This window comes from Apium graveolens, chromosome 9, assembly GCF_009905375.1.
Source record: "Apium graveolens cultivar Ventura chromosome 9, ASM990537v1, whole genome shotgun sequence".
NCBI classification, from domain to species: Eukaryota; Viridiplantae; Streptophyta; class Magnoliopsida; order Apiales; family Apiaceae; genus Apium; species Apium graveolens.
Window position 1 is genome coordinate 188,143,095 of NC_133655.1, and position 15,761 is coordinate 188,158,855.

The window sequence follows — 15,761 nt, forward strand, 5'->3', positions numbered from 1 at the left end:
CATTATTTCACTAATTAAAATCTACTCAGATGTTTTGTTTATGAAATCACCAAGTACACAACATATGCACAACACTAATCATTAGTGGTTTTTGTGATTGTAGGGCAACAGGAAAAACATTCTAGTGCTGGACAGTGGATGTTCAGGATATATGACTGGAAATAAAGCCCTGCTATCAGACTTTATGGAGAAAGCTGGCCCATGAGTTTCTTATGGAGATGGCAACATGGGAAAAACTTTGGGATATGGCAATAAATCTTGGGAATGTCATCATTGAAACAACAGCTCTTGTCTCAGGACTTAACACAATCTGCTAAGTGTGAGTCAAATTTGTGACAGAGGTTATCATGTAGATTTCTTTGAAGAACACTGTGAAGTTGTAAGAAATTCTACAGGCAAAGTGGTTCTGAAAGGTTACATGCATGGTAACATTTATGAAGCCAGACTTTCAACAAGTTCTGATGGTTCTGCAATCTGTCTGTTGAGTAGAGTATCAATTGAAGAAAGATGGAGTTGGCACAAAAGACTCCCTCATTTAAATTTCAACAACATAAAAGAGCTTATAAAGAAAAATCTTGTGAGAGGACTGCCAAAATAAGTATTTGCTCCTGATGGCCTTTGTGATTCATGTCAAAAGGCAAAATAAAGAAAATCTTCTTTCAAGAGCAAAACTGAATCTTCAATTCTTGAGCCTTATCACCTACTGTATGTTGAACTATTTGGTTTAGTCAATGTCATGTCTATTGTAAAGAAGAAATATGCTATGGTTATAGTGGATGAGTTCACAAGGTACACTTGGGTGTATTTCTTGCACAAGAAGAATGAAACTGCATCTACTCTAACTGATCATGTGAGACAGCTGGATAAGTTGGTCAAAGATTCTGTTAAAATTATAAGAAGTGATAATGACACTGAGTTCAAGAATTCAATCATGGAACGGATAGGGTTTTTTAAACCATATATTTGCCTATATAAATCAGCGCTCAAAGAGTTTTTATAGAGATAATAATGAGTTTTCTAATTATAATCTAATTATAACTAATACTAATCTGAAACCTTTCATGATAATATACAATGTAATATAATCCTTTTAACCAAATATTATAGATTAAACTAGAGGATTGTAATGTGTCATCTTCATCATAGTTTAATCCAAGTTTCTTTGATCAATGAGTAGACTATCATATCAAGTCAACATTTGAGCATGGCCACACATTTCATAGTCTAGCTCACACAAGAAGCCAATAATATCACTCCTAAAATAGGTAGGTTAAATCTCATCTAGACCATTCACATTTCTCATACGATTCATAGTATATCCAATGTCCACTTTTATCATTACCCTGTCAAGGATAACTTTTAATGGAATCAAAGTATATTAATTCTCGTATAGAAATATAATGACTTCAGGTCTAAGGACCATTACATCATTATCACTGTGAGAATAACTTATGACACTATAAACATCTCACAACGGGTCAATCCAACACCATGTATCTAATATATATGCATGTGTTTTGATTTTAGTACCACCATACCTATGATCAATGAGATATGTTCATCAGTCAACAAACATACTAGTCTTAATGCATTATTATAGTCCCTTATAATAATACTCGACTAGGGACCTTTAGGTATATTGATACTATTCTCATAATCTCATTTCTAAGTCACGTACTTAGAGATATAGAATTATATATCATATTCCAAGGACAATTATTAATCTAACATTTATATCGCAGTAAATTAAGAATTAATAAATTATAAAAGGAATAATCGATAGAACATAAATATTAATAATCCAAATGTCTTAAACTAAATCATCATAGTGTCATCTCTAGGGCACAAACACTAACACTTAGAATATTCAATTCCATTCCATTTGCACCTCCAAGGGATCAAGGAAAAGTATTGTTGTCTCTAGAGGGTACATAATGAGCCTTTTTAATTAGCTTTTGAAGCTACTTGCGCCAACAAGGAATGTATAGGAGTTACTTGCTCCTAGAGTAGTACAAGGGCTCTTTATACTTATTTTTTCCATCCACTTGCCTACAAGTCAAATAAAATATCTCACTTGTGCCTAGAAGAAATAAATAAGTCATTTTCCTTAGATTATTTGAGTACTTGCGCCATCTAGGTGTACAAGGAAGTCTACTTGTGCCAAGAGTGAACAAAGTGAGTTTTTGACTAAGTTTCTTCACCCACTTGTGCCTAAAAGATATCTTAAAATTTCACTTGCGCTTACTAGTTCCTTGAAGGTGTTTTTTCTTAGAAAAATGAGGCTACTTGCGCCTACTACACGAATCACTGCCGCCTAACGTAATGGTCTAATTCACAGGTGACTAGTTCCGCTCTCAGGCCTTCGTACTATAATCTTTCCATAACATTATTAAGCCTTCTACCATATACAATCAACTTCATATAGAATCCTTTAGGTCTTCAACTAACCCTAATAACTGTTTTTAATGATTTCAACCTTATTCCTCATTTTCCTGAACATTTTAATGAACTTTATACAGACTTTTGTTGACGTCTTCTTCACTGCACCTACCAAGATCATTATATATATACCCATTAATTAATTTGTACTGATTCTAGTGGAACATAGATTATTTTTAATTCCTTTGTTCTATGTTGAGTTATCTAAACCAGTATTGTTGATTTATACATACAACTTTAATCATGCTCAACAAAAAATTACATTAATTGTTCTTTCTCTACAAACTAGGGGTACATGTGGTATCCATTTTTGGATGTTTTTTCTTTTCTCTTCTCGTATCTTCATTTTTCTTCCCTCTAAAATAATCCCGGAGCATGATATGAAAGATTTTTTCAGATAATGTTGGAAGATCTATTCATTTTTTTCATCTAAATTATAATTCACTTTTTACATGAAACAACTACTGACTACACATCACTTATTAGTAATTTTTTATTTAAGTTAATAATTAAGTTGATTTAATTCTACTTTACTTTTTTCAAAAATTAATATTAATTTATTTTTTAATATAATTTATATCTCTAAAATATTAAAGTTAAATATTATTTATAAGTGTATAATATTTTTACAATTACATAAAATTTATATAAATATATTATTTAATGAATATATAGACTACATTTACACTCTCACACAATATATGTAACAAACTGAAGATAGCGCATCTCTAGATCCTTTGTTCAAGATGTCACTGAAGATAGCGCATCTCTGGATCCTTTGTTCAAGATGTCATCTCAAATTGACATATCTTCTGGCACGATAAGATGGCGCACGCGCTACACAAGGATCGTGCTTGTCCTGCTTTAATTAGTATCTTGTAGGTTTTAAATTATATTGGATCAAATAATTATCCAGGGTAGATGATGATACTTTTTGAAACAAGGCACAAAATATGTAAATCTTGGCAAGAATCATTTCAACATATAACAAACTTCCTTACCCTCACACATCGTATAAAAATGGGAGTAATGAACTTTTGTTGCTCCGTATAAGTGAGCAAACTTTATATATAGTGGCTATTATATGCTTTAATTATTTATGTGCTTTGGCGATACGTTAATGTCTGTGATATATCAGGGGAATATGTCCCTTGAACAAGCGTGTAAAATTAAGATATGTAACATGAACAGACGTGTATAGGTGATATATGAGAGTCAAATGACGTGACAGGCATATACACCCATTACTGAGGAACAATAGGTAGGGATTTTGGGTAGTACATCCCACTTCCACATATTGTGGGTGCTTACATTCGCATAATGGGTATAAAGGGCTTTAACCTTTTTAAAAAAATATTGGATCTAAATATTTTATCAGAACACATACTACAATTCCAAGATAAAAATCTTTTTACTCTTAGGAATATGAGTCTAAATATATCTGATTTAACTAATTAATTTTCGATTAATCATCTACTGGATGCCTCAACCGGTTCAATTTTAATAATAAAATTCATCATATAAGTTTTTCCTTATCGTAGTACATATAATATTTTATTATAATTAAAATACTAATTCTATTTAAATATTAATAAGATATAGAATTTATGATAAAATAAATATATTTTTTTAATAAAAAACTAATATAACTGTTGTGGAATAAAAATTAAGGTTTGTGAGTACTTAATGATAGGGTTTGTGAGCTTCGAGTTTTAATGGTTGCGCTTGCGCTCATAGACTGGTTGTCCTTGCAAGATGCTTACGTATCTCTGTGTTGTAGAGAATCAAGCCAAAACGTAGTTCTAGGTTGAAGGATAGAGCCCTTTATATAGAGACGAGTCTAGGGTTAAACTTGTGTTGGGAGATTTGGGAGACAAGTCTCCAACTTAGATGGTAATTAGGAATCCTACAAGGTAAGGAATTTTAAATCCTTCCTTGTAGGAGTTAGTGTCCATGTTGAACGTCATGTCTCTGTTCTTTTAGCCATATTGGGCCTAGTCCGTGAATGGATTGTGTTCGTGGACCTTGACGACCTTAGCTGATGGGCCTTGACGACTTGGGCCGTCTGAAGTCTGTAACAGGCCTTAATCAACCTGGTTTATATTGGGGTTTGAACAAGATTTTCAAGCTTATTTAATGCGACTTTTAATGTGTCTCTAGGATATATTTTCTATGCATATCATTTGTCCCCCAACTTCCGGGAAGACTACTTGAGTTTTCATAGAAGTTATAATGGTCTATTCACGACTCGGGGTACTTTCAGCCCTTCTCGAGTATCGACCCTTCATGGGTATCGGCCCTTCATGGGTATCGTCATTTTATCGTAAAGTATGGAGCGACCTACACGTTTACAATGACTTATATTTTTAGTGTGACTATACACAATTTGGTCCTTTGCACATGCTAATTGAATAGTGTTTGACACTAAACGGTCCTAATCGAGACTAAAAAGTGAGCGTTTATCACCTTTTAACCTTCGTCAAGGTTAATTATAGGGTGAAAACTACTAACAGGCCCTAATCGGGGCTATTCTCCATGTGCAAGCTGTTAATTAGGCTTAAAATAGCATAATTTTAAGCTAGACTATGCTAATTGGCCTTAATCGAGGCTAACATGCCCTAATAGGGGCTAAATTATCTTAATCAGGGCTAATTAGCATGCACAAGCCACTAATTATCCCTAATTCACACTAATCATGTGCGCAAATAAGTTAAACGGCCCTAAACGGGGCTAATTATATCATACCCACTGATTACCTTTAATTTAGACTAATTATGTCTAATATACACTAATCGGCCCTAAACGGGGCTATTCTTCACTATTGGCCCTAATCGGGGCTAGGGATGTCAATCGGGTCGGGTATTGCAGAATCCATATCCAAACCCGAAATTTTTATCCATACCCGAAACCGACCCGAACCCGAAAAATACCCGAAAATGAATACCCGAACCCGATCCATCGGATTTCGGATCGGATTCGGGTATACCCGAAACCTGAAGTTTTTTGAATTGGATATTCATACCCGAACCCGAAACCCAAACCCGAACACGAAATCTGAAAATTTGTATAATTATTGATATTGCAAGTGCTTGGGATCGAACACGCGAGTTGTTGAGAAAGAGTTTTAATGTGTCATCTTCAACCACTCCACAACATCATTAATTGTGTTATTATATATATAGCTAATATTTAAAAAATTAACTCAATTGATACCTAGTTTTGTAATTTATTACTAAACATATTTTGTTAACCTTATAAACCTCATCACCCATTTAAATGATTGAATAATTATATTTCATTAAACTTTATAATTAGTTAATTTTTTAACATAAATATAAAAATATATATTCTAAAAATTATATAATAATATGTATAAGGTAAATTATAGAATTTATATATATATAATATTATAATATGTAATATAAAATTCTAATATTATATATATAATATACATATATATGTATATATTTAATAATTTGGGTTTTTTTCGGCTTTCGGGTTCGGATCGGGTTCGGATAGCGTTTCGGATTTCGGATCGGTATACCTAATATCCAAATTCAAATCCAAATTTTTTTGGGTTTAAAAATTAAATCCATATCCATATCCAAATCCAAAAAATCGGGTTCGGTATATCCAAAATTTTGGGTTTCGGATCGAATATCCGTCGGATCAGATTATTTTGCCATCCCTGATCGGGGCTAAGTTTAAAATCCTGAAAATTCCAAAAAAATTCAAATTTTTTCAACTTATCAAAAAATATTCAAATAATTTTCCAGGAGGGTCACCTGAAATTCTCCAGGAGGATCTGGACCAACCTCCGTGGAGGTTCTGGTCGGCCAGAGGTCTCCATGTGGAGGACTTGTATAACGACTCGGGTATTTTTGAATTGTTTAAATATGTAATTATGGAAGTATTGATTAAATAAAATATGAGTCTTGGTTTTGACAGCAGCATGTTGATATATACTATTTGTCTGTGATTATTGGTGTAAAGGATTGGAATGTGTAGTTAAAGATTGAGTTATATTGTTCTGTTTTATTTTAAAAGGTGATCTTATTACAGTTTTAAATCCATAAATATTCGGATTTCTCTAAAATTAGTTTTATGATTTTATAATTTCAATAATTATTTTTGGGATTTTACAAAATTTAAAAATCAATATTTTATCAATTATTTAACCCTGTATGATTTTCTGATTATATTTATTTGTAAAATCTGTATTTAATTCCAGAATTCTTCAAATATTATGAAACTCATATTTATCTAAGTTTGGAATATTCCGAGAATTTTAAAATTATTTTGGTAATTTTTGGGATTAATTTTACCCGCGCGTTGTTTCGTTTTATTGATAAAAGCGGGTATAAGTGATATTTCAAAAATTGTGTTAAAATTATGAAAATTACATTTTTATTAACTTCAGGATATTTATAACATTTTAAGACTATTTTCGTGATTTTCTGAAATTGTTTTAAGTACAGCTCGGTCCGTTAATTATGAAATGCGGATATGTTGCGCGTTTTAAAATGTTTTAAAATTTTTGAGATTTATATTCTATTACTCTCGGGGCATCTATATAATTTTAAAATCATTTTGGTTATATTTTGATAAGTTATTGTTTACCGCAGTGCCCGTTATAAGGTTAAAACAGATCAGAAACTCGATGCGGTCCGGATAAAAACTGACACATGTCTTATTAAAAGACACGCGGCAGCATAAGGAAGCAGGGAGGGGGGGTGACTCCTGTTTTTGCTTATAAACATCAATCTCTATGTTTATCTCTCCGCTCATCGCTCTCGGTTTCTTTTTCTCTCTCAAAATCTCAGTCTCTTCCTCTCAGGTTTCTTTTCCTCCCTGTCTCTCTTCGTTCTCCTGCTTCCCCCGTCGTTCGTTCGCCGCTGTGCTCTTATTTTCCAGTGAGCCACCGTTTGTTTTTCCGGCATGGCTGGTTCTAATTCTTGTTAGTACACATATATATACATGCTTATATGTGTGTGTGTGTTGTGTGTGTTGTGTGTATGGAATCGTGTGTGTGCGTGTCAGGTGTGTGTTCTTTGTTGTGTTTTCGGCTGCCTGTGACTCTGGCCGCCTGTGCTCAGTCGAGTGGTGATGTGGTGCACGTGTTTGCATGCGTGTGCCTTGAGTGTTCTTTTAATTATTCTATTTAATTTTCTGCAGGTGATTAATTGATTGGTTTCGTGATAATAACATATATTTTGTGCGGGAAATTAATGTTTAATCGGTGAAATTTAATTGGAAACCCGACACGTATCGGGCACCGATAAATTTTACCGCCGTCGACGGTGAACTTCGGTGAGTCGACGGTGGACGGTGATGAGCTAATTCTGAGTTCTAATATGAATAACTATATAAAGTACGAATATTAGTAAAAATTGAATAATACCGGTGATTGGGAATTTGTGATTATTGGATTAATTGTTGGGTTGTCTATTGATTGTGACGTCGAATTATTTCGACGGGTAGTCCGATAAACAAAGGAGATGCTGTCCGATTTCCAGGAAATTAAACTACGGAAATACGGGAGCGTATCCGGGGATTATCGGGACGTCGAGCGAGTATAAGTAAATACATATACGTATATTTTATACACAACCTGATTGTATATTGTAGTAAAACGTTTTACCAAAACCAATAACCCTAATTTCATACAATGACGAGTATATGTATTTTCTGAAAATGAACACATAATTGATTTTTGAGGACGTGAACCCTAGATGATGCCTGTATTGCAATTATGTATGTGTTACGATTCGGGTTTTGTTAACGCCTGGGTAGATTGTTAGTGAGGATATGTCAAGCATAATCGAATGTCTAAGTTAGGGTGTTTCAACCTTGTAGGTTCTAGTCGAAATGCCCGAGAATTGGCATTGGACGAAGGATAGTTGGTGGTCAGTCGAAAAGCTCAGTAAGATTCCAATCAAAGGACTTAAGTGTTGAGGTCGAATCCAGGGTGATCTAGTGGATAGACGATAAAGCCTGAGCGATAGAGTCGGCTCAGAGTCGATCAGTAATAGTTGTAAAGCCCTGTAAGGCAAGTACTTCTGAACTTTTCTTCAAGATATATCACAAATATTTTTGAACTGTTTTATAACATGTCGCTATTATTCAAAATAACTCATGTTTTATATTGCAAATGCTTTAAACTATTTACCCTTGAACCCTGATTTTCTTGATATTGAGCCGTAAGCCTTATTCTTTGTAAAGCATCCTTTGTTGATCCTCAGATACCAAATCAAACAAATATGATACTACTCCCCAAATGTATCACTACCAAACACCAAACACTGGAAGAGAATTGTTTGAAAACACAGAAACTTTTATACTCCAACCATTCTTTATAACCTCAAAGAACCGTACCCTGAAAAATCATTATTGGTCTAATACCTGATCCTTTTACAAACTGAAAACCGTTTCTTATACATCCCCTGATATACCCTTGTGGTATCCATGAAATTCTTTACGTTTTTATTCAAATTTTTAATCATCATTGATTATGATTTTGTTTTATTGAAGTATATTGTTTATCATACTGAATTGTTCTAGAATTTGATAGTTTTCTAAATAAGGACCAGATTCGTGGTCAGACCAAATTCGTGGTCAATTATAGGCCAATGTGTACCTTGGATCCAGTAATTAGAGCAGTGCTGTGTGCTTTGCTCGGGGTTAGTGCGTGACTGATCAACATCCTAACCATGGTTTTAAAACTTAAAATGAATATCCAATTCTAATGATTGTTTAACAATAAACTTGATTCTTCTGAATCATTCCATTTGAAAATTGCTTAACCTCAGTAATCACTGTTATGACTTGCTGAGCTAGTTAGCTCACCCTTGCAATTCTTTTTATATTTTACAGTTGAAAAGGATATGGATGATAGTGAAGTCCCTCAGTCCAAAGTGCTAGCTAGGATTCCAGTTTGAGTTGGATCGAGCTAGCAGGAGCTTCATATGGTAGTGAGATAGTAAGATTGTAAGCATAATTTCAGTATCAGTTGTAAGTTAAACTAGTTGGGATTTGGTACGTTGTAATAAAAGTTAAGGTGATGGCTTGTTTTCATACTTTAACCTGTTGCGATCCATGGTTATGTAAAGCAGGGTCATTTTAAATAATATTCCTTATACAGGTTTATATATTGTGGATGTATCGTGGACCCCAAACTTTTGACCCGGGTTTGGAGGGCGCCACAGGTTGGTATCAGAGCTACATGTTATAAGTCACTGAAACAAGCCTAGATTGTCGGGATTGGGTAGAGGGTTAGGATTAGGAATAGGAAATAGAAACATAAGATGTTGTGAGGTTGAGTGCGATTGTATAGTAGGTCTCCAGCATGGTTCATATTGCGATTCGGGATTCTTAGTTTGTGACGTGATTTCCAGACAACGGCAAATGCAGATCCTGATTTCCCAGTATCATTTGATCGTTTGGAGCTTTCCGTTGGAGGATCATCATCTTCTCTCAGATTTGATTTGCACCTTGTTCCTCCATCAGTATTAATGGTACTACCTTCTGTTATGACAGTTGCACCTCTTTAAGTTATTCTACATTATTCTACCACTTCTTGATACGAGATTACCTATTTAAGAACCTCCATCTGTTTATTTTTGCTTTACTGGACATTCGGCTGTGAGTGTATCTCTTTAGTTTACCCTATACCATGTTCTATACCCCAGTTTAAAACTCGTCTTATGAAGCAACAGTCCCTACGAGGATGGATTCGATAGTTACAGTAAATGTAAGTGCATAAGATATTAATAAAAGTGAAAGGGAGTTTATAAAGAAGATTCGCGTGTTTCGGAGGATAATTTCTACCAGATTAAATAGAACCACTAGTGAATAGACCACCTGTGATTAGCTTTTGGATGGACTAGAGGAATTTTGAAAGAGTTAGGGAGAAAAGTATAAACCTGGAATTTTCGTAGAATTAGATGATGGTGTTATGATAAATGTGATATATAAAGTAGTGATGTGATGTGATGTATACAAATTTTGTTCTATGAAATAGACTTGTTGGCTGGTGGATAGACCTGTTCCACTCAATGACTGTAAAGATAATGATGGGAGTACTACTAGTATGGAAGCTTTGAAATGAAGCTACGAATAAGATAATATGCAACGACAGCTGAAGTTTTCATCGATTAAGGAAGGTAATAAACCCAATAAAAGAGAAGGGAATAAATGGAAGTGAATGGACCTTTATATGATCGTTTTTTTAATTTGGTACCTTGTTATAGGTAGGAAGGACAACAACCAACTCATATAGTAAGGACAATAAGATTTGTGATTTTTAAATTTTTTTAACCAGTTTCGAAAAAGATTTTCTCTTACAAAATTTCTAAAAGCCTTTTTGAATAAAATGAGTTTTAAAACTTGATTGTCAAGTTACTACTTGAGTTTCTTGTTTGTTAAAAGACCCGATTACCTGGAAGGATATTTGTTTTAGACTTAGTATTGTTAATTCAGAGGATAAAGTAACCCGCAATTATGAATAAGTTGATTATTCCTAACAGTAAGGTGCACATATTGTTTGATAAAATTAACAATAGAATCAATGTACGGAGTAACTATTCATCCAATTACTAGGACTATCATAGTTCGAAGAATTCATTGATTTAACAGAAGCCTGGGCATGACCGAAGAAGATTGGGAAGATTTCCAGAATTTTCAAAAAGAAGAATACTATTAACAAAAGGATCGTTATGTTGAATGATTCGTGGTTATTCTAAATTAAAAAGAGGAAATTTGAAGTTATCTGGTAAGAATGCCATTATGCTCGAATTGTTAAAATATTATACGTGTAGGTGCGACATGGAAGACGCAAGACGTGACAAGTAGGAATCTACCATAATGCTTACTTTGCGATGGCATTTTAACGTACTTTCTAAAGTTGTTATATGGAATAATGGGAATATGATCGAACAAGCTCGAAAGATGAATATAAGTGAAATATGAATGGTGACCAATGGTGTCGTTCTTGTCTTCAATATTACAGCGTATATTCCTTTTTAATTCCTAAAAATGTATGAACTTCTTTTCTTAATAAACTCCTTATGATGATATCAAAAAGGAGGGTATTGCATTCGTTTCAAATTCAATTGTTCCCTTCAAGTTTTGCTTTCTGATTGGGACAAACAGTGTTATGATGAGACACTTTGTCAGAATGGCGAAGAGTCGGGTGGGACGCCACCTAATCATATGCTGTATGCCATGTGGTACGAAAGACTGGCCATCTTAAGTACTAATGTGGTTGTCTCATTCATATTCAAATCCTTATTTCTTTCTTTTTAACTTTAATTTCTGTTGAATTGTGAATCCTTCTAGTTGTTTCGTTGTACTGTCGTTCTTTGCAAGAGTTTTTCAAATAAAAATCAACGTATTATGAACTAAGCGGGCAAACTTCCATCTACCTCTCACGTATGGAAAGAAAATAAGGGTATATGGCGAGAATTGCAAATCACTAGCCCAGTCAGGGATGCACTAGGAGTCGAGGGAATCTACTCCAATAAGGAATACGTCTCCAAGAACGAGAGTTTGCAAGAAGTTTTCCAAACTGATGCAGTCAAGATATCAAATGAGCATGATGGGGGAACTTAGCTATTTTCTAGGCCTTCAAGTCAAGCAAAATGAAGAAGGCACTTTTATTTGTCAAACCAAGTATACCAGAAATTTGCTGAAGAAATTTGGAATGCAAGATTGTTCAAGTGCATCCACTCCCATGGCCACTGCAACAAAACTGGATAAGGATACTGGTAAATCAGTAGATATTACTGATTACAGAGGTATGATTGGCTTTCTACTCTATTTAACTGCTAGTAGACCTGATATCATGTATGCTACCTGTCTTTGTGCAAGATTTTAAGCAGATCCAAGAGAACCTCACTTAATAGCTGTGAAAAGGATTTTCAAGTATCTTAAGGGAACAGCTGATATGGGATTGTGGTATCCCAGAGAATCAGATTTTAAACTAATAGGTTACTCAGATGCAGATTTTGCAGGTTGCAAAATTGACAGGAAAAGCACAAATGGAAGCTGCCAATTTCTTGGAGGCAGATTGGTTTCTTGGTTTAGCAAGAAACAAAAGTCAATTTCCACATCAACTGCAGAAGCAGAGCACATTGCTGCAGGAAGCTGTTGTGCACAGATTCTTTGGATGAAGAATCAGTTACTGGATTATGGGTTAACATATTTTAAAGTCCCTATTTACTGTGATAATCAAAGTGATATTGCTATGACAGGTAATCCAGTTCAACACTCAATGACAAAGCACATCAGCATTAGGTACCACTTCATAAGGGAAAATGTAGATGAAGGTACAATGGAATTGCACTTTGTTCCAACAGATCAACAACTAGCAGATATCTTCATAAAACCACTGCGTGAAGCTACTTTTACAAGATTGGTAAATGAACTTGGAATGGTTTCAAGTTCTTTCTCTAAATCTGCTTAGTTTTTGTTCTGATGCATCAGACTTTATGATCAGTATTTACAGAAATTACTCTCTTTGTGTATTCTGTGCTTAATTGAAAAATTGCTTGGTTACTGATTGTTGTCTGCTGTGAATTTCTAAACTCTGATGGTGATATGACTGTTTATGTGACTATTCAATCCTATGAGGATAACTGTGCTAGATGCTGACCTAGTAGTCTTCCATCTACTAGAGATCCCATGTTAGAAGTAATTATTTATGTGGAAATCCATTGACACAAGCAAATTCTGATATTGAGCTTAGTTAAGTTTACTTTGTCTATCTTATTACTAAGTCAAAAACTAAAAGAATGCTTCTCATCTGTTAAGTTCTGATGTTAATAAATCTGTTGAATGTACTAAGTGCTGATAAACCTCTCTTATCAAAAGATAAAGGAAAAAAAAGAAATAATAAAAATCAGGTACTTCTTTGAGGTCTAGAGTAAAGATGTGGAAGGGACAACCCAAGTGCATTGCTGGTATTAAGTAATATGCATCAGAAAAGCAAAATATTTTTCTTGGTGACTTTTCACACTCTATGATTACTGGAGAAATACTCTGATAATAGCATAAATTCTGATAAGCAGTCGAGACTCACTTACACTGAGAAGCCACTGCAAAATGGAATTTACAAAGATGCATAAAATGAGCACAAAACAGTTGAGGTGGACACATGCATGAACTCATTCAATAGTAGGCTTCAGAATAATGACAGATTTTAAGTGAAGTTTTAGTTATGCCTTATTTCTAAGATGTACTGAAGTGAATCAGACTTTACTCTTTATCTGATATTTAGCTTAATGCACACACTAACACTCCATATGAATGATGAAAATTACTGTGGTGATCTATGTCGTTGTAGATGAACAATTTATGTGTCAGATTGCATAAATTCTGAGGACAGGTTCTGTTGAACGTTCTGATGATTAAGTTTTGAAGAATCGATATCAGAATTTGGGTGAAGAATTACGGAGATAGGCATTCATTTTTCGAGTTAAGAAATCATGTTCTGATGACTGTTAAGTTCTGATATAAGATTAAGTTCTGATATTAAATTCTGATCCTTTACTTGACTTATTTGTGGTTAAAATATGAAACAGTCTTATTTTAAATCAGAATATGTTTGGGCAGAATATTAACAGTCAATATAATTAGGGATAGTGGTACACGTACATGCACAGTAATTTTTACTTGTTTCTTGTGCGCATTAAACCTCGTTTTACACTTCCAATGACTGTTTTTCTTCTTCCCAGTCTAGGGAGACGAGGTAGAATTATTTTTACCTGTCAGCATTAAATTTCCTTGTGTCTCCTGGCATTCTCTTGCCTATATAAACCAACACTTCACATCAGCCTACACATCATTTCTTTTCTCACATACTCACTCTCCTTTACTTCATACCAACACAAACATGGTCAACTACAATATGTTTTTGAACTACGAGACCTTCAACATGGAGCTGAGCTGTGAGGCCTGACAGCAGGAATGACACGTAACTGTCATTCCTGATGAGATTTGGGACTCGGTTCCCCAGGAGGTTCTCACATACCTCCTGTTCTTTTACATGGACTACTATCGCCATCTGGAGCGATTTGAAGAAGAAAGGATGGAAGCTCTCCGCCAACAAGAGCGAATCATTCGACTCACTATTCTTTTTGTAGAGAGTTGGAAGAAGAAATAATTAATTTTATTCTTCCTGTTTTTCTTCATCGTCAGCTTTGTCCGGCTTCTTAGCCAAGGACAAAAGCTGTTGATGTTAGGTTTAGAAGCTTAGGACAGTCTTGTAATACTCTGATGTAATTTCAATTTCATGAATGTATTCTCTTAATATATTAGTGGAATTTCTTATTTTTGCAAGATTCTGTCTCTGAGATGTTTGCAATTTAACTGCACTGTTAAATCCTGATATATCCATGTTCTGATGATCATTTTAATTATTGATTTAAATTAAGTTCTGATTTTAAAATATCAGTACTTGTTTACTTGATTTATTTTGGTCATTCTAACACTTGAAATTTATTTTCAGAATATTGGTTTTGCAGTGAAAATAATTGAATAAGTGGGAACAGTTTAAATTTTGAATTAAAACTGACTTACCTCAATTAATGGGATTACTGGGAAAGTGGAACGGTTTTTCCTTGAAAAACTGCATGTGATAAGTAATGATTACTGTTTTCCTGTGCCCATTAGCTATTCATTATTGCTGCATGTCTGACAGGTGTCCAACGGTTATATTTTTTTAACCATGTATAAGTAAGAGAGAGAAGATTATACAATATTTTATTTACTTTTACACTTTATCTCTCTTTCTTCACTTTTACGATCTCTCATCTCCTGAAGTTGTTTTTCAAACAGACATTTTATCAAACACCTTACAGGCACTCTCAATTTTCAATTTTTCTCATGGCACCTAAGGATTTGATCATTGATGGAGCTAAGTTCGTTCCAAATAACTATGCTGCAATTCTCAATCATGATGAAGCTCCGTCTGAGTTGCATTTTGTGCAAGATCTTCTTGTACACAGTGAAATTGGGTATGCATTGACCCAACCTTCAGTCTTTTCAAGCCAACAAAGTTCTGACATTTTGGCGGACTGGGCATTTTGATAATGGTGGTGCAACTGGTACTCCCAATATTGTTTTTGAAGTGGATGATTCTGAACATGTGGTAACTCCTGGTACAATTCGCAAGGCCTAACATTTACCAGAAGGTTGTATTTTTTCAACACCGGAGGAATCAGCACTACAAGAGTTAATGGACAGTTTGGGGTATGAAAGGAGTTTGGCTAAGCTTGGACAGTTGAAACGGGCACATATCAGAAAGGAATGGAGCTTCTTCTTCG